The sequence below is a fragment of the Chrysemys picta genome, chromosome 9, assembly GCF_011386835.1.
Source record: "Chrysemys picta bellii isolate R12L10 chromosome 9, ASM1138683v2, whole genome shotgun sequence".
NCBI classification, from domain to species: domain Eukaryota; kingdom Metazoa; phylum Chordata; order Testudines; family Emydidae; genus Chrysemys; species Chrysemys picta.
In genome coordinates this window covers 11,562,041-11,582,267 of record NC_088799.1, presented here as the reverse complement: position 1 = coordinate 11,582,267, position 20,227 = coordinate 11,562,041, and the positions used below count along the sequence as shown (strand labels likewise).

At 43.3% G+C, this 20,227-nt stretch overlaps 1 protein-coding gene across 6 annotated transcripts in view; it reads left to right on the top strand.

Moving 5' to 3' along the window:
* Positions 1-20,227, top strand: part of LOC101933933 (calcium-activated potassium channel subunit beta-2) — a 245,513-nt gene that overhangs the window by 147,983 nt on the left and 77,303 nt on the right. Inside the window, exon 1 of one of the 6 annotated variants that reach the window (XM_065557717.1) lies at positions 12,038-13,186. The exons of 4 other annotated variants lie outside the window; for them this stretch is intronic. The gene's annotated coding sequence lies outside the window, so the exon portion shown is untranslated. Of the gene's footprint in view, positions 1-12,037; positions 13,187-20,227 lie in introns of those variants that run through there. One more of the 6 variants, XM_005285948.5, reaches the window with a different exon arrangement.

The following is a 20,227-nucleotide window of genomic DNA, read 5'->3' as shown; positions in this document are numbered from 1 at the left end:
GAAATTGTTGGATTCAGGAGAAGTTTTATTCCTTTAGGAGAGCAATGAGTTGCGACTGACATAGGCTACTCTGTCCGAGTCTAATGGATTTAGTGTGTGTAAATACAGCTTTTGTCTCATAGATGTTACAAACTACTTTCAATCATAGCAGATCTTTGTTCAAATTTGCACCTGACTGTTACTGTCACCAACAGTGGCCCAGCTACTGTCACTCTCTGTATTTAACCTCCACCACACAGACATTAAAGGTGGAATAATCAAAAGCACTCTGTTGCTAATTCCATTCCCATTGAAGTCAATGATAAAACTCCCCTTGCCTTCAACGGGAGCAGGATTAGGCCAACGCTGAGCACTTTTGGAAATCCTGCAATAAATCCTTTATGCCTGTTGCCCTTTTTTGACCCAAGTGACAAGTCAAAGTGTGGGGCCCTGGGGATGTTGCAGCTGGGAGTAGAAATTGATGGAGTCTGGTATTTTCTTTGATGGAATCTTGTGTATTTACAAGGAATGTACAAAGTCCTGCTTCTCCGTACGCAGGAGGAACCAAGAACAAACAGAGCAGTTTCTCAGCTTACAGTCCCAAGCCTCTAGCCAACACCAGATGCAAAACCTCACTCACAGGGTCACTGTGTTCACAGGCTACAGCTTGGCTTTCTTGCTTTTTGACTCTGTCTCTCCCTCCATTCTTGCCTGTTCTCAGTTTTTGTGTGTTCTCTCTTCTGTCTCTCAGCACTACTCACATACTACTCAGCAAAATCCCTCTGCCTACTCAGTCTAAATGCCTGGGTGGGTTCACAACCCTTTAGTCCTATGTGTGGGGCTTGTGATTAACTTATCCTCAGAGTTATGTTATTTGAGGAGTGCATTCACCTGCACTCTTAAAGAGACCCATGAAGTCACCAGTACCTGTCAGCATAACAGTGCCCATGTAGCGATGGACGTCAATCAAAATCACATTGGTAACAGGGGATGGAAAAGCATCTGGGTTTGTCCTGGGTTAGGACAGCTGTGTTTCCAGTTGTTTTTCATCACAAAAGGAAGTCTATTAGGATTTCATAATCTTCCTTACACAAGGGGCCAAACCCTCAGCTTCTGTTAATCAGTACAGCTCCGTGGACTTCTATGGAGCTACACTAATTTACCCCAGCTGAGGATACAGCCCAAAGACTAGTGTCTTCTCTTAACCACTCATCAATTTCAAAGACATCCATTGCCCTTGCAAATTAACCCAATTCAACACTCAGCTAGATGTATCTGCAACGGCTGTTGACCTCTTTTGTGGGTTCCCATCTCAGAAATTTATTTCAGTAAAGTTCTTATTTTCAGAGCTTTACCACTTCTGCTATTCATGCTTCCATTTGTCTTTGCAGCTTAGACTGAACAATACGCCCTCACATTATTTCTGTCATCGCCCTGCATGTACCCTGTGTGTATATCCCTGAAGGTAAAATTCCATGTGACTAAGAGAAACCTATGTTGTTATGTAAATAATAACAGGTAGTTTCCCTGTTCAGAGAAGATAATTGGGGGGAATTAATGTAGCATCAGATGAATTTCCATTGTTACAATTATGCATTGAATTTAAAAAAAAAAGATGTCATGCAGACAATCTTTATAGTCCTTATGGACAATCAGTACAAAAGAACAAAGAAAAACAATTTCAATAAAACAGTTTGCCCCAAGCAAGAAATATGCTTAATGCATCATACATGAGAAAAGAGATAGTTACTTGATGTAAAATGGAATTTGACCTTGCTGCAGGAACGTTCATTACCTAACACCACAGAAACCAAACTAATGGACTTCTGAATGGTGCAAAAAAATATATATATATATCATTCTGCTTCATGGCATTTGTTTGCTGACAGCGAGGTTTGGGAAGGGACATTTTTTGTTATTGGTTATAAAATGGATTGCAAAAGGAATTCGGTATGACCTTTAAGATGTTACAGAAAATGAAGGTAAATACTGGGAGTCAAGCCTTTGGAAATATTTATTGGCTCAGCAGAGGTAGCCCAGAAACAAAACACTCAGTGGCTTAATATAGTAATAAATGCTTTATATTGGTTGTATGTATGTGTATATATATATATGAAAGTAAACCTATCAATTATGCATCTAGCGATACTGCATACTCAAATGCCTAAGCTATAAATGTGCAAATTAGTAACAAGATTTCATGAGCATTTTTGCATATGCAATAACTACCTGTTTGCAGATCAGGTCCACAGTGTGCTTTTGAAGTAAATGTAATGCCAGTGAAAGGTAGTGAATTCACAACTCTGGAAACTGAAGTCCTTTCTCATTTATACAGTGAACAGAAGGAGCCTGCGCCACAGCAAAGGAAGCTTCTCTATGCTAATGTATAAAGATTAGCTGAAATGATTAGTTTTTTTCAGTTTCCATGGCCCATTCGGTCCCTGGCTTGTCCTGCTGAGACTGCTTAAAAAAAGGTGCCAGTTGTGGTGCTAGATTTCCTGATAGGCCTGGCAACTTCTCTAGGAAATGGACTGGGACCACCACATCTTTTTTCAGAAGCTACTGAGCAGTTGTCTGGTAGTAATAACTTTTTGGTTTTAAAGAGTTAGCGCCATCATGCAGCTGTGGAGAGAACTCTGTCTGGAGAATGACCTCAGGACTCATGTGCTCCTGGACGTTAACTCCTGCAAGGCACTGAGCACCTTCAACTCCCACTTTCTCTGATGGGAGGTGAGGATGTTCTAGCACAACACAAGAGGTTCTTAGAACCTCACACATGGCCTGATCCTAAGCCTATTGAATCAAGCCTAGGATCAGCAAATAGATAGCCTGTGGCTTGCAGTCAAATTCTCTGCTGGTGTTATTTGGTGCCACTCCACTGAATTCAACTGATCTGCACCAGCAGAGGATTTGATGCTTGGGTTTCTGAAGAAATTAAAAGAAAGGAGTTAAAACTACCTCCATCCTGACCCCCTCCACTAGACTATCCATGGAAAAACAGAAACAGCCTCTGACAATGATATATGTAGCATTTTGGAAGAAGTAATACTGCAGGGGTGGATCCTGCTCCTGAAGGGTATAAATTGATTGTAAAGGAGGTGATGAACTCACAACGATATAAAGCAACAGAGGGTCCTGTGGCACCTTTAAGACTAACAAAAGTATTGGGAGCATAAGCTTTCGTGGGTAAGAACCTCACTTCTTCAGATGCAAGTAATGGAAATTTCCAGATAGCAATGGCTATCCAATTATAGAAGCAGTTTCTCCTCCCTTGGTGTTCACACCTCAACTGCTAGCAGAGCACCTCACTCTCCCTGATTGAACTAACCTCGTTATCTCCATACTGATTTATACCTGCCTCTGGAAATTTCCATTACTTGCATCTGAAGAAGTGAGGTTCTTACCCATGAAAGCTTATGCTCCCAATACTTCTGTTAGTCTTAAAGGTGCCACAGGACCCTCTGTTGCTTTTTACAGATTCAGACTAACACGGCTACCCCTCTGATACTTGTCACAATGATATAGAATGCGATGATCTACTCTCTCACAGCTGGAGGATCTGCTGTCAAACATGTATATGGGGAAAGATTATAAATGTGAGCTCACCCATCATGTTTTGAGCAAATGTAACTGAGTAATGGCTATAAGTAATCATGGCTCCAATGGAGTAAAAGTGTGCTCTAATGGAGTAAATATTCTTTCTGGAGTTTGTTGTTGTTGTTCTTTTTTAACAAAGATCACACATGGGAGGGTTGTAAAATACCTAAGGTATCTAAAAAGTTAAAGTTATTAGGCAAGTAGGTGCAGTAAAAGAAATATTTCTGCAAATGGAAAACCCAAGGCATCTATGCCTTCAAAATGTTATTGGCATTTTAAACCATGATAATTGCTTCATAATGTAAGCAATTTCATTGTGAATATGAACATTGCAGGCAATGTACAATGTATCAGCTGTAGCTGCTACTTTGACTTTAATAATTTCCCTGAACAAAATAAATTATCATTTCAACATACTTAAATATAATTTATGACTAACAGATTGCCTGTTTTAAAAAATGAGTTCAATTAATGGTCAAACACAGGCTCACTAAAGATATATGGTTATGTCTGGGAATGTCTACGTGTGTAAATGTATATACACTGGGTCAGATTTCAGTCTTGCTTACCTTGGTGAAGTCAATAGAATTACTTCAGTGTGAATCTGATGCAAGTGGGAATAGAATAAAGGTCTGATTTCCAGAAACAGTGGAGCAATGAAAGTCAATACTGTAGTGATTAGCACTTCTGAAAATCAGGCACTCAGTATGTGTGTTGGTGTGTGTGTTTTATAGGCAGAGCTGGTAGCACCACCCAGAGTTAAGATTGACTTTCTATTATAAAACCCTATTTTAAGTTGCTTATATCTTTACCAAATTCACCATCCAGGCTGAAATTGTCCATGCTGATTGTCTGCCTCAGGCTGAACTTTCGGGGAAAGTTTCAGCAAAAATGGTGCAGCTGTTTCCAAGAACAGGATTAGGGGAAAATAAGTTGTTTTGTCCATTTTAAATTCTTACACCCATTTAATTGAATACCTCTAGCACTTCCATGCTTTGGAGCAGGGACAAGGAGTCTGGGAAGGAGACTGGGACTTGGAGCTGACGGAAGGGTGGGGGAACGGGGGAGACTGGGTCTTGCTAGACAAGGAGACTGGGATTGGGTGTTGGGGAGGAGAAACTGAGTGAGGAACATTGAGATTGCACAAGGAGCTGTGGAGGAGACTGTAACTGGCTGAGCAAGAAGACTGGGACAAGAAGTGGGGGTGGGGACTGGGAAGATGAGCTGGAAAGGGGCAGGAGACTGGATCTCACACAGGGAGCCCCCTAGGAAGAGACAGGCACTTGGATGAGGAGCCAGAGAGGAGAATTCAGGAAGAGACAGGACCAGGGTGGAGGGTTGACGGGAAGAAGGGAACAGGGGTAAAAGGGTTTGTGATCACTAGAGAATACTCCGTCCAGAACCTGAATCCAAGATTCCTGGGTCTTGCATTCCTCTTTTGTCAGCAGATATCTGTGAAACCCACTGACTACAGAATGTGTGTTTCATCTCCCTCTAGTGGCTGGTCTAAATAGAGGATGATAACCTACTACAGTTATCCATGACTCCATTAGCTCAAGTGGCAGAGGTCTGTGCTGATGACCCATGTGGGTGTCAATACAATGCCATAGGATGGAATTTCTGGGAGGGTGGTTCACTTTACATTTTTTAAAATCTAGGAAATTACACATAAAAACTAACTAGGTTAAAAGAATATTAAGGTTGTAAAGTCAAGCACCCAAAAGTTAGCTTTTTGTGTACAATATATATAGTTTACACACAATTTAAGTTTGTGTTCGTGGTATATAATATGTAAGGGACAGATCCTCACTCGGGGTAAATTGGTGTAGTGCCAGTAACCTCAATGAAGCTTAGTTGCTTTACATCATCTGAGGATCTAGCCCATAATATGCTGAGATGAGCTTAAACCATATACTTTAGATCCAAGATCAGGCCTGGATTTTGAAGCACCGCAAATTCAGGGTTTCAGTTCAGCTCATTCTAGAAAGAGACCGTAGTAGTAAAATACAGATCCAAATTTGGAGCATATTTATTTTTAAGATTGGAGGGTTCATATTTGGGAGTCTAGATCAGGCTCATCTTTAGCATGACCCATTCACTGCAATCCTTATTCAGGCATAACTCCAATTACACTGAATGGGAGTCATGCCTGACTAAGAGCTGGATAAGCCCTGTAGGAATTAATCCTATGTGTGTATGTATTTCTATCTGGACCTATAACTATACTATATACAGCCTTTAGAGCATTCATTAATATTACATTTGTAGCTATTCTCACCCCTATTAGCTTCTTACAATTTTCTGTACTTTCAGTTTTTCAATTACATTGATTATCACATTAAACTTTCCTTATGCTATACGAACAGGCTAAAAATAATAAGCTTGTATCTTTATAATACAAATGGGCCATTCTCATTTATAATATCGACAGCACGGTGGGCTCATTTTTCAGCGGTAATGAAACTCTCATCTCAAGAGGTCCAATTCATAAAAACACTTACACAAGCTGTGCACATTTCCTTTTACTCCCACTGATGTTCCTTTGGGTTGAAATCAGATTGCAGATTCGACCTGAGATTGAAATAAAATGGAAGAACCTCATTGTGTGTTGTACTGAGCAAGTGCAGGGAATCAGGTATAATTGCAGGAAACACCCCTTTCTATTGCTTAAAAAAAACCACGCACACACACAAACACACGCACACGTGCACGCACATGTGGTCAACAGCATGAATTCACACAGCTTCACCATTTGGTTGATTTCCCCAAAAAGCAACAAGCTGCCAGAAGAGAAATGAAGTTGTGCTTAAGCTCATTTTTATTAAAAATATTAACTTTTACCCAAAAGGACCCAGGAAAGGAAATAAGAAAGTAGAGGAACGTTTAAGTATTAACTCCCGTGTTAACAAATGAAAGGCAGCAAGGAGATTTCATGACTTATTTTGATTCCTCCCAGTGCCCATTCTAAGCCCTAACTCATATCCCAATGATTAAAATGCGAAATAAAAAATTAAATCTCCCTCCAAAATACTGCTGCAGATCTTCAGCTGGTGTAAATCAGTATAGCTCCAGGATCTAGCCTACTAATTAAACTCCCAAATAGTCTAACAATCACTCTGCTGCTCTACTGCAGCAATAGCTATACCAGCCCCAACTCTGCCTGGTCTCTATGGGCTGTATTGAGCAGGGAAGGTCCTGGCCTGGTTAGGGCAGTGTGCTTACAGAAAGCATGCAAGCTCTGCCATTCCCAGTACATGATGCAGCCTGTTCCCCCACCACAGAGCACCTGGCCATCTCTCCAGGACAGAGTGAAATAGCTACAGTGTCATTTGCCCATAGGCACCCAGCTCTTCGGAATGGTTTGAGCCCCAGGGAGCAGACCCTGCACTCCCCTAAACACAGAGACTGCAATTGTGTCCTCTCATTTTTTAGGGGTGGGTGTGGGTGGGTGGGCCGGGGGTCCTTGTGCACTCCTCCTCCTTTATTTACCCACTCAGGGAAAGGCCCCTACATGGCCGCCTGCTTCCAACCTCCCGCTCCCCAAACTGTCTGAGAAGAGAGTCACTGCTGTGAGTTCAATTCTTACTGAATAAAAGAGTTCATGGGTGTGTGGTGTGGACAAGGAATGTGAAGATGGCCAGGAGTGTCGGAGCAGTCGGAAAGCATGGGGAGCTTGTGAGCATGGGGGTACGTGCGGCTGCCTACCTGCAGATAAGGACAGTGATTGTCAGGCTCTTAACTTCCATAGAGGTCCAGGAGAACTGTTCTATCAGATGAATCAGGCAGAGTTTGGGGCTCCTCGGGGGACCTGGAAACATGGAGGTCTTGTCTCAGGATGGTGCATACTGTGTGACATTCAAGGTTTTGAAGCATCTATATAACCAGGGCTGGGTAAACCTGAAAATGTTCAAGTTCTGCTTCTAGCCCGAAGTTCAGTAAACCTGGCCCCAACCTAGCCATGCACTGCACTGTGATGACAGTCAAGAACTCACCACCTCTTCCTGCAAACCATCACAAGCCCGGAAGGGTCAATTGCCCAGAACTAGGAGACGGAAAGACACTAGAAATCTCCCATTGGATCTAGCCCTCTCCTTCCACCTGGGGCTGAGGGCATAGAACATGTTTTCAGTGGATGGGCATCTGATTCCACTGCACCTAAACTTGTGACACTTCGGATTCCCTTTGGCAGACACCTTGACACTCATGCTGCCAGTGTAGACCAGCTCAGATTATTACTGTTTTTTGCTCAGCCCAAGATATAAGCACCTTGTTTCTGATTTCTCAACTCTGACCTGCTGTCATAGTTCCTGACCAATTGGTCATCTTTCCACCATGCTGCTTTGTGGAACAGTGAAGAGGCTGGTTTGCTGGGACAACAGATTGTTGGTCTTGGAAGCGAACGCAGAGCCAGTGCTATCCAAACGGAAACCTGCCTCAGATGGTTCTATTAATAGGATATCTGTGGCTTTAATATAAGGTCTGGAAGTGAAAGGTTAAAATGTGGGTGGGTGACTGGAACCCTCCTTAACTGCACGTGTGCTCATTAATGAAGAGTGTTTCTAAAAGTGCCCATTGTTCTGTGGGTACCAGGCCATTCAGTGAAGTGTGTGTGATCCTGCTACAGCTTTGGAGCCTTCTTCCTGTTCAATCTGCACTACACATCTGTCCATAGCTGGACGGGAGTTCTTTTATTCTTCCCTCACGTTTCTAAATAGTGTCCAACCCCCTAGGGCAGCACAGCTGTTGGGCATGGAGGAGAGAATGCCCACCCGTTTCTAGTGCAGACACACAAAACTGGACTTGCTCCCTTGGCAGTCATTTTTTTTGACTGGTGAGTTAAATATCATTTGCTTTTCGATTCTCACCTTGCGCCCCATTGTGGGGCCATAGCCTGAGAGGTACTCAGCTCATGGTGATGAGCCTAGAACAAATGCCCGGAGTGACAGATCAGCTAGATGTGCCAAGTTCCATCCCACTGCTTGCAGAGAGAACTAAAGGGGCTCTGTACCGTTTGGGACATGGCCCATGGCAGTGGTGGGTGTACTAGTCTGGTACAGTTTGAAGGGCTGTACTAATGGGAAAGTGTACAACTCACCAAGGATATTGTTTCTTTAGCCGATTACCAGTGTAATAGCTGAAGGCCAGAGTATCTGAGCTGAGGAAGGCAGCAGTTTGCTGACTGGGCACCACCATCTTATCAGAACAATGCATTTTTCCTGCCATCAAATGCATGTTCTTTTACTTCTCTCAAATTGCCATTTAACATGTGCCAGAGGAAATCCAGGTGACATTGGGGAAGGTCAGTCAGACGCAGGCAGGTGTAATATCCTCCAAGCAGGCAAATCACAATAAAGGTTAGTTAAAAGAAACATAATTAGGGCCAATGTTGGCTCCCGGGGTGGAGGTGGAGGGTGAATGGGTGCCTAGGGGAGCCAGAGCTACTCCCTAAGAGTGTTGACACTCCAAACCTTGGCACTGTTCAGCCTGCCTCCCTCTCCATCTAGGGGAAACTGTGGGAAACAACATAAATAAATCACTTGGAAAAATGAAAACCCTCCTGATTTTTCCGGTGGGCATGAAAAAGGCAGAGTCAGAGGCACACCGAGGCAGGTCATGCTCACCCCCTTCATTCTCACTGTCAGGGGCGGCTCTAGCTTTTTTGTCGCCCCAAGCACAGCAGGCAGGCGGCCTTCGGCGGCATGCCTGCGGGAGGTCCGCCAGTCCCACAGCTTTGGTGTACCCGCCGCCGAACTGCCGCCGAATCCGCGGGACCGGCAGACCTCCTGCAGGTATGCCACCGAAGGCAGCCTGACTGCTGCCCCTGCAGGGACCAGCAGGGCGCCCCCCGTGGCTTGCCGCCCCAGGCATGCACTTGGAGCGCTGGTGCCTGGAGCCACCGCTGCTCACTGAGATGGGGCATCAGTCCCACTCATCCACGTTCCTTTCCTCTTCCTTCTCATCAGGGACTCATCTTTGCTTCTCCGGCTCCCCCCAGCTCCACTGAGGGACACAGACACATATGTGAGGCGAATAAAGGCTTTACTTTCTTGCAGCCCAAAAGACATGGTAGAGTAGGGTGAGAAAAGAAGGTGGAGGGGAGAAGCTTCCCTTTCCCTCCCCTTCAGCCCTGCAATTGTAGCCCCAGCAGCACTGTGAGAGCTGAGGATTGTTGTCCAATTCAGAAAGCATTTGAGGGATGTCTCTAGGTGTCTGTTTGGGGCTTGTGTGTCTTAGTGCACACACAAGACTGGCCACCTGCACCAGCAACAGCATCGGGCCACTCAGCCCAGACAGACAGGAAGCAGAAAAGAGAAAAGATAATTAGCTCACCCCATCACTTTCTCTCCCCTTCTCCTTGGCTGTGCTGGGCTGACTGGGGTTCTCCAGTCATTCCGGGAGTCCAGTCAGATCTTGATTAGCCCAACTGTGGTTATCCAAAGTGAGGTCATGTCCCCAACATGTATTAATTGCATTGAGAATCATCTCGACTGTCTGAACACTGAATTGATTCTGATAAATGAACGTCCATCATGCTATTTCGTAATGGAGGTTTGAGTGTACCAGGCTCTTGCTGGAGGGGATGGCACAGTTGTCTAAGCTTCCAGTTGAAATTCCTACTTTCTCTGGAACTGCAGGTCTGAAGCCCCACAGCATTGATTCAGCCCTTCCTCCTTCAAACATAGATAATTTGATCCTGTTTGTTCTGCCAGGACATTAAAAATCCCATGGCACATTTTGCAGGAATAGAGAGCCAGGCCCATGCCTTACCCAAAATGCCCATTCCTCACATCATACAGTAAGCAGTGTGCGGGCTGCCTACTGGATTACCGGATTCAACCCCAGAGGTGCTTACAAACAGTTAACCCACCACTAGCATTCAAAGTGCTTTGGCTTCCTTTGGGATAGAAGCCATTATGGAAATATGGCTTGTTCTTTTATTTATTTGTGGGAGCAGCAGGAATCTTGGACACCATACAGAAATGGCGTAAGAACCCACTGAGAGAAAGAGAGAGAGGCTCATGAAGAGAGACTTGAGATGTGAGCCGATTGGCACCAGCTGAGGATCTGGCCCAGAGTTTTGGTCACCTATTTATCAGAAACTACAAAAAGTTTGTTGAGGGCTTTTTATATGAAAGTGAAATGTGATTTTCTGCTTCTTATTTATTTATTTTAGAAAAGTGGAGTGAAAGCAGTTTTCCCAGCCTCTCACCACCTTCGAGTTGTTGGCCTCCTGGGAGGAATTAATCCCTACCATGTCTTGTTTAACTTGGCCTCATAAAGAGCTAACCTTCTTGTAAGTTGGAAGATCTGCAGATATTATGCATTATACAAAGTGGGAGTCATTAAGGCATAAGACATGGTATCAAAAGATCGGAGTTCTAGGTCTGATTCTGTCACAGATGCCCTCTGTAGCCCTGGACAAATCTCTTAAGCCAAAATGTTCAAAGATTCTGACTATCTGGCTACATATTTGTTTCTAAATGTAGATTTAGGTGCTTAATTTTAGGCACCCAAATTTGAAAACGTTGGCCTCAGTGTGTGACTCAGTTTCCCTTTCTGTAAAATGGGAATAATATTTACCTAACTCAGCTTAAGGTCTGTAAAGCGCTTTGAGATCTTCAGATGGAATGTACTAGAGAAATGTAAGCTGTAGTTACCACTGTACATTTTTCCAGCTTGGTTATTATTCTGCGTGCTAAATGGTTTTGAGTGGATTGTTAACTATAAACACACAACTATAATCAAAACAGAGTGTGTTTTAACCTCACCCTGAACTAACTTTCTCATATAACATGAGCTCGCAGAGAAAAATAGTCTTTAAAAAGCAGCATGCTTTCAACTTCAGCAACCTGAAAGCACACATAATAGCATCTTATTATGCATCTAAGGGAGAGCAGCCACTATTCTAATGACTAAAGCAGGGATCACTAAGTAGTATCCAATAATCTGGCTGTTATTCCTAGAGTAAATTGTTGTGTTTCTGAATCTTTACAACTGGTGATCAGTCTCACACAAGGCTAAACATTTGGCTTGCTAAAGTATAAACTGCAAGCCTCTCATTAAATGCCAGTAACAGCAACACCCTTTCTTCTGAGATTATTTACATGGCAAAGACAGTGACCACTGCAAGGGTTTCTAGCAAAAATACAATAATTTGTGTGGGTATATTTCCCCCTGCAAATAATATGCCTTTGTTTTACAGAAAGAGTGTTTCCTCCCCTCACATACACATGCATGTAGAAAATGCACAGTATAGATATATACACATTATGCATGTTTGTCTTTCTAATGCATATGTTGTATAGTTCCTCTTTCTCCTTTCACTGTATTTTATCTTTAAATTGAGAGAGCTTTTTTATAACACGAATCATCAGAGAGGAACAGCTAGTTACCAAGGAGACTCCCTGATGAATCAGAGACTGACTGGTATAAGATCTAGACACATTGTATCTTCTTAATTCATGAGCCCTTACATTTTAAACAGGGGGGGAAAGATCCTATCACAACCAACTGTGGACCATGCATTTCTCCTGCCAATGAGGACAGTTTTTATTTTTGCCACAGAAGCAAATTAGCAAGTGCATCTTGTGTGGAATCAGTTAACAGATTTAGACAAATGGGGGAATTTCTCTGGAGCACTCTTGATTCAGAAAAACAAATACCATCCAAGGACGAAGGGCTCCAGATGGAGGCGACAGAAGAAAAGACTTAAAAGCCCCTATTTCCATACAGGAATGAACAAGAAGATGCAGTGTCAAGTGAGTACTGGAGAAGCATCTGCATATCTGCTTTGCTGCAGCCTTGGTATTTCTAAAAGTAAAGGTTGTGTCAGAAGAAAAGGTGTTTTCTTCCTATTTATCTCTGCATGTCTGGCATTGAACTGAATGGATCAGGATTCTAACTTCCACAAAACCAGTTCAAAATTGGCTGAATGCAGAAGCTAGACTATATTCAGCATCAACAGCTTTCGTCAATAATCCTAATGCGTCAATACCATTGTCCAAAGTATTGTCAATAAGCCTTGGTTTTGTTTCTGACTTGTCCACAGTTTTTCTCCAAGTACCAGGCGAATGTGATGAATTTTGCAAAGTGACATAAAATGCACTTATCCAGTACAAACCTGAAGTTTCCTGCTGTTAATGGGAATTACCATAATGTCCATGAAACATGTGAACAGTTCAGTCAGCCGAAGATGTGTAAACAGAGCAGATGAGAAGAGGAGTTTTAAAAAACGTGGCAAAAATAAGGAGCTCTGTAAAATAAAGTTTACATGTGGGAAGCTCAGCTCTTTTAGACTTACTTTATTCAACAGAGGGTCTCCTTACCCCGCGACTTCTGACTGCTCATTTTAGGAAAATTACTGAACACGTCGGTATTTTTCCTTTCCACTTAAAAAAAATAATAATTAAACACCTTTGGAACTGTAAGAAAAGTGAAAAATATTCCAAGACAGACATCGAGAGACAAGATTTATGGAAATCTCCCTCTTGAAAATAAGCTATTTTCTCAAAGGTGAAAACTACAGAAGTATGTAAATTAAAGGAAAAATCTTTTTTTCGGATCCAGTTGAAATCTCCATACTGGGAACAGAGAGTCCACTGTTGCTAAGGTAACTTGATCAATCAAAAGTTGGCTTATATTGCAGGATATATTGAAATGTATGAAATAAGCAATGTATCTGAGAGTTAGACTGGCCAGCAAGACGTATCTGGGAATGAAGATTAAAGAGTGTTAGAACAAATGTAGGCTTTACTGTTAAGTGTGTTTTGGAAGAAGAATTCCTGGAGTGTTAACATTTGAGAAGAGGCTAATGCTAGCCAGGTTGTTAGTCAGGGATTCAAGTGAAGGACCTTTTATCGGCAAATAATTTCAAGTACCATTTTATTACATAAATTACACTCTCTCATCTCTCGAATGAAATTAGCTGGTGGCAGTATTTATGGGCTGAAACGAAAAGCTTAAGGTAATAATATTTTAGTAATGCAGATTGTAAGGTTTATCGCCACTTAAAAAAAGGTCTTAGTAGAATAGATTATAGAACTCCCATTTGAAGAGAGTATTATCCAAAATAATGTAGATTGATAGTGATTGAAAACAGCACATGGAATAATGAAGTGTTATGACAAGCACTTATAGACAAAAAGCTGGTTTGGGCATCATGAGACAAACTCAAGGAAATTCTAGGATTTGGCTGAAAGCCCATCATTTATTCACTTCTTAACTTGATATTTTGTGTCTAGGTATGCTGAAAGACTCTGAGATCAGTGCAGGGATTATACAGAGTGATTTGCTGCACTTCTCAGGTACATTAGGGCAAGGTAATGGTGTCGGGGCAGCAAGTTAAGAGACTTTCAGCATTTCAGTTTCATGGGTATTGTGGGTTACTGGAGCTTGCTTGCTTGAGTTTTTATGTTCTTTATAATTTTTAATGGGTGCGGCCTATGGTGAACATTAACACTTACTAAAGAAAGAAGGCTGAGAGAGCAATAGCTAGAGACAGACTTACTACGAACAAAGCAAAAACTTCCGTGCCCACATCTGCTACTAAACCTCAGTCCTATCCTGCAAGAGCTTTGCTATTCCATACTTAGCTGTGTCCTGGAGATTGGTTATTCTTCCAAATGCTTTCAATTCTTTTTTTAAATGTGGATGAACATCTTGTAGGGACATAAATAATACCTTGCCCCTATACAGTGCTTTTATCTGAGAATATAAAAGCACATTAGGTGAGGAAACTTTCTTTTACATATGGGGGAACTGAGGCACAGAGAGGTTAAGTGCCTTGCCCAAATTCATTTGCCTAGTCAGGGTCAGAGTTAGGTTTAGAATCCAGGTCTCTAGACTCTCAACATCATGCCTTTTTATCCAGGATACCTGGCCTACTCATTGGCTCATTGGGACATTTACCAGGGAAAAACTCAAGTCTCCATGGCTGAAAGACTAGTATCTAAAACCACCTTGCTTCATGGTCTTTATATCTTAACATTATCTGAATGCTGGTTTTGCTTGTGAATTTTGGAGTGCAGAGTGGGGGTTGTGGGGTGGTTAGCAGTGGTCTAAAATTTGTTTTTTGCCGATAGTGAAAGTTGATGCCACTAGAGTCTGGTCTGCTGTGTAAGTCCCTAGGGTAGGGTTAATACAAATAACGGTGGGGGCGGGGGGAACTGTTAAGAGAATCAGTTGCCAATTAAAGATTGCAGCTTCTTCTGAGCCATTGAGGTCTATCAGGGAAATGTGTGTTGTTAGAAAGTGTACTGATTCTGGAATGGCAGATTAGTATTTTTTACCTGATAGATTATTGCAGCACAACTACATAAATCCATTATGGTGTTTTGTGTAAATATAAATCTAGATCCTGTTTAAAAATGGAATTTCTGAGAAATGTGGCTATTCTGTGCTTATTCGGCTTCTGTCGCTGTGCCCTGAGTCGAGCTGCTGGGGAAACTTATGGAACGGCCATAAAAATGATCTTCCGATCATATTCCCTACAGTCCCACTGCAGAATTCCACCTGTCCTGCAGGAAGGGAGTGTGACTTTTAGAAGAACTCTAGTATTTGGTGGCAGTCACCTTGCCAGGCAGATGGCATTGACAGGACTTTGATAACCTTCAGAGCTTTCTTTCCTGCCCTAACAACTGGTTAAGTGGATCTCACTAGAATTTACACCATGCTCATCACTATGGTGCCTCAGCCCCTTACACAACTGCATTGCTTCACCAACTAATCTGAATCCTTGTACAAAATGGTCACGCTGCACATTTCAGTTTAATAGGAAATTAACCCCAAATAAAAATCATTTGAGACTGATCAAGTGGCAGGGTCATCCCCATTAGTCCAGAGGATGCAGCATGTTGGATACCCATGCTGGCGATCTGAATTTGGGACCAAACTCATTCTCTCGCCTGTTCTGGAAGGCAGCACACTCAATGCTGGGCATGGTTTGGGGGTGCAAGTCCATTCTTGAACAACCTCCTCTGGCTGACCCAGGAATTGCGTCAATGGGCTGTGGAGGGAGACCAAAGCCAGTGCTCTTCCAGTGGAAGGATGGGTTGTTTCAACACGTGGCCCAGGAGAGGAAAGGAACAAGGGAATGGGAAAGGCAACAGGATAGCCCCAGAGCCCCTACTCCCCCAAATCTGGTAAAAGTCTCTATTTCCTTGTATACTTTTTCAATTGGTCAAAGAGGAATTGCTCTTTCTCTGTGTGACTCTACAGGCCAAGATCCAGGACCATGGAGAGAATCTGTGCAGCTCAGTATTAAACTTTGCCTTGCAGATTTATTCTTAGAAGCCCTGATGCAACCTCCTTTTCAACAGAGTGTTGTGTGTTGCTGGAATGTTCCATGTAAAAATGCCGAGTGAATGATGTCAACATTCCATCCTTTTTTTCTTATATCAGCCGGTCAACTGACAGATAAATATATTAAGGGTCAGATTGTGCTTGGATCCTTCAAAATTGGGCAAGCAGGAGGGTGAGACACAAAGGACTTTCCCTCCCCTGAACTCCTGGCCAGAGGCCAGGTACAAATGAGTTCAAGGATGGCATACTGCTAATGCCCCTTTGGTTGCCAGACTCCCGAAGTGGGGTGGGGAGGAGTGGGGAGGAGGCAGGGCCACCTCAACCAGTAGAAAGGGGAGCATGGTGGTCATGGTCAGGCTGCCCCTGTGCACTGGAAAGCTCACAGGGGTACCCCTCACAATGTTTCTGGTGCTCCCACTGGGGCAGTACAGCTGCGCATCACCTCTCACTCAGAGCAGTTTGAATTGTGCCAGGTAGCTCGTGAATCTTCTTGACATGCAGCTAGCATTCTCTGCTATGCAGCTGCAAGCGCTGAAAGCTATTAATCAAGGGATATGAGCTACTCTTAACAACACTACTCTACCCTCAAAACTGTTAGTGGAGGCAAACTCAGTGCACCTTGTTGCTACATTGTGGACCACTTATATTGACTGCTAAGTAGATTGACCCTACACTTCACTGTGCATTAAACTAAAGGTATACAGCAGAGATATTATTATAGTAAACACAAAGGTAAAAATGCATTTTTACTGGGATCTCTTTAGTCTTAGAAATCTAGAGTGAAATCCTGGCTTCATTGAAGTCGATGGCAAAACACCCATTGTCTTCCATGCACGTGAGTGTTACCCATAAGTGTCCATTAAATATTGCTGGGTTTAGTAATAGGTTGGTTACAAGACTGTCTCAACTACTGTAAGTAGAGTGTAGATTTAATATTCGTTTGTAAACAAAACACAACATTGGGAAATAGTTCAGGTGGGAAGTGTGTGTCAGTGGAGCCACCAGAAAGTGTCTTTTAATTTCCACTGAATAATTCTCGGACTTCAGTGAAAATCGAAAGTATGAAAATGTCTAATACTCCCATCCAACAAAGCACTTCGGAATGTGCTTCACTTTAAGTAGAAGAGTCATGCCATTGACTTTAATAGGACTGCTCGTGGGCTTAAAGTTAAGCACCAGCTTAAGTTTTTTTACTGGATCAGGGTCTAAACAAACACCGAAAGGATGCATCCACTTCACTCGTGCCATTTACCCCTCCTTCCCTCCACTTACCCTAGGCAAGTTAATCCCTCCCCACTTGGCCTTAATGTTGTCCCCTTAATGTGCTTTGGATATATACAGTAAGTCAATGGAGCTATGCTGATTTACCTCAACTGAGGAGCTGGTCTGTAAGGTTTAATATTTATGAGAGTATAGAGCAGTGTTTCTCAAACTGGGGTCGCCGCTTGTGTAGGGAAAGCCCCTGGCGGGCCGGGCCAGGCCGGTTTGTTTACCTGCCCCGTCCACAGGTCCGGCCAATCGCGGCTCCCACTGGCCGTGGTTCGCTGCTCTGGGCCAATGGGAGCTGCTGGAAGTGGCGCAGGCCGAGGGACGTACTGGCCGCTGCTTCCAGCAGCTCCCATTGGCCTGCAGCGGCGAACCGAGGCCAGTGGGAGCCGCGATCGGCCAGACCTGCGGATGGGGCAGGTAAACAAACCGTCCCGTCCCGCCAGGGGCTTTCCCTACACAAGCGGTGACCCCAGTTTGAGAAACAATGGTATAGAGGACTGTGCTAACTGGCACTTAGGGTGAGGTTTAACTCTGCTCCCATTTAAGTCAATGGGAGCTTTACAATTGACTTTAATCTGAGAAGAGTTGGGCTGAGAACTTTTGAAAATATGACCCATAATGTTTACCAATTAATATATGCGCCAGTTTTGTTTTAGTTAAAATGGGATTTTACAACATTATTTCTTCAGGTGTGTAATTTGTTCTTATAGAATCATAGAAATCTAGGCCTTCTCATGGAAGGGACCATGAGAAGCTAGCAAGTCCAACCCCCTGTGCTTAGGCAGGACCTAGTAAATCTAGACCATCCCAGTCAGATGTTTGTCTAACCTGTTCTTACAAACCTCCAATGATGGGGATTCCACAACCTCCCTTGGAAGCTTATTCCAGAGCTTAAATTCCCTTAGAGTTTTCTCTAATGTCTAACCTAAATCTCCCTTGCTGCAGACTAAGCCCATTACTTCTTGCCCTACCTTCAGTGGACACGGAGAACAATTGATCTCCATCCTTTTTATAACAGAATTAACGTATCTGAAGACTATCAAGTGTCCCCCCCGTCAATCTTCTTTTCTCAAGACTGAACGTGTCCCTTTTTTAACCTTTACTCATAGTTCAGGTTTTCTAAACATGTTATCATTTTTGTTGTTTTACTCTGGATTCTTCCAAATTTGTCCACATTTTTCCTAAAAAGTGGCACCCAGAACTGTACGTAGTCCTCCAGCTGAGCCCTGACCTGTCCTGAGTAGAGCAGGACAATTACCTCCTATGTCTTACATACAACAAGCCTAGTAATACACCCCAGAATGATAGTAGCCTTTTTCACAGCTGTGCCACATGGTTGACTCAAATTCAATTTGTGATCCACTATAACCCCCAGACCCTTTTCAGAAGTACTACCACCTAGCCAGTATTCCCCATTTTGTCATGCTGGCTGGTATGTAAATTATAAAGGATCAAGTGGGGAGATATAATGTGAATGGGGTGAGAATAAAGGAAGGAAAATTATATAGTATGAGAGAAGTGGCTGCATCACTTCAATCCTCATTTCCAGATTTTCATGTTTTTGAAGTAGAAGAATTATTCTATGGAAATTATAAGACACTTTCTGGCCATTAGGTGGTTTCCATTGATACACGCTTTCCACCTTAATTATTCCTTAATGAAATTTTGGGTTTATGAATTTCCCTTTTTTCATGAGTGCTGGAAGTTTTAATTGGGGTGGGATGTGCTGTCTGGAAAAGAGGAACCCTGCTGCTCCCAGCAGATCTCATGATTCCCACCAAAACAGGGCTCCCCTCCTGCAGATGTTAGCAGGACAAGGAAGAGAATAGAGGTGAAAAGATCCATATGTATAAATGTGAGCACTTTGCCTTTCCCTGTCCCCTCAAATGGCTCAGCAGATTGCAGCACTCCCTTCTATGCCCTCTCTCAACCTGCCCCATTCTATGCCTCATCTACCCCTCTATGCTCCTGCAATCCCCTCCTGTTCCCCATTCCTTGCTCCACTAGTGTCCTGCTCCCACCTCCTGAAATCTCCTTCTCTTGTCCCCTAAAGCTTTCTCATTCAGAGACCAGGAAGTAAGGCTCCATGCCATCCTTCCAGGTGCCTCCCCCAGTCCATCACCCCTAATCCATGTACTCCCTTGCCCCTTACTTCCCTTTCCATACACCTTACTGGACTCCTGCCCTTCCACATATCCTCTTGGTCTCCTATCCTCCAATCCATGCATCCAGCCTCTAGTTCAGCCAAGAAGCTGGAGTCAGATTAAGGTTAGTTTATTTTTATAAATGATGCTCCCTGTATACACTTAAAAACAATGCAATGTGCATTTTAACCCTTTCCCCTCTCCTCCCAAAGGGAACTTCTCCTCCACAACATCAACAAAACCAAACAAAGTTGGTGTTTCTTGGGCAAGCTATTAGCAGTAGAACGTATTTGTAAAAAGTGTATCAGAGTGGCTTGTCCCTCAAGGGCTCGAGAGCCTGGGGCTAGCCAACCCTGATTACTAAAGAGGCACTCCTGGGTTGGATCAGTTAAGTCCCTCTAAAGGGCAGCAGATGGCTGTAGTGAAAGGGGAAGTTCAGGAAACTGCAACAACTAAGAAAGGTTCCTGTGGGGAAGACCCTGGTACTAGGGGGTTTGGAAGCTGTAGGCTGTGGTTGGAAGGAGAAGGAAACTGAGGGCTGTGCTCCAGCTAGCAAGAGCCTGGACTGGTGGCTTTGAATGGAGCAGATTAGATTAGAGGAAGAACTCTGTGTGATTGAAGAACTAGGGTGGAGTATGAACTTTTGGTTTTTATGGTGAGAGACTTTATTGGGGGAGATCCTGATAACTGATCGAACCATTTCTGTTATGAAGGACCCTGAGGATCTTTTGACCCATTTCTGTTGTTTAACCAGCCCTGGGAGGAGGGGTGCTGTTAGCCATAAGACAGACTGTGTGGAGTTCTTGAGGCGGCTCAGTGGGGCAGGGTGCCTGCATAGCCACCTCTGGCCACAAGGGGGTGCTCAATAAGCAGGCACTCTGCTACAGTGACCTACAGTCATGTTTTCAAAACACTTTTAACTTTAAAACTCTGACTTT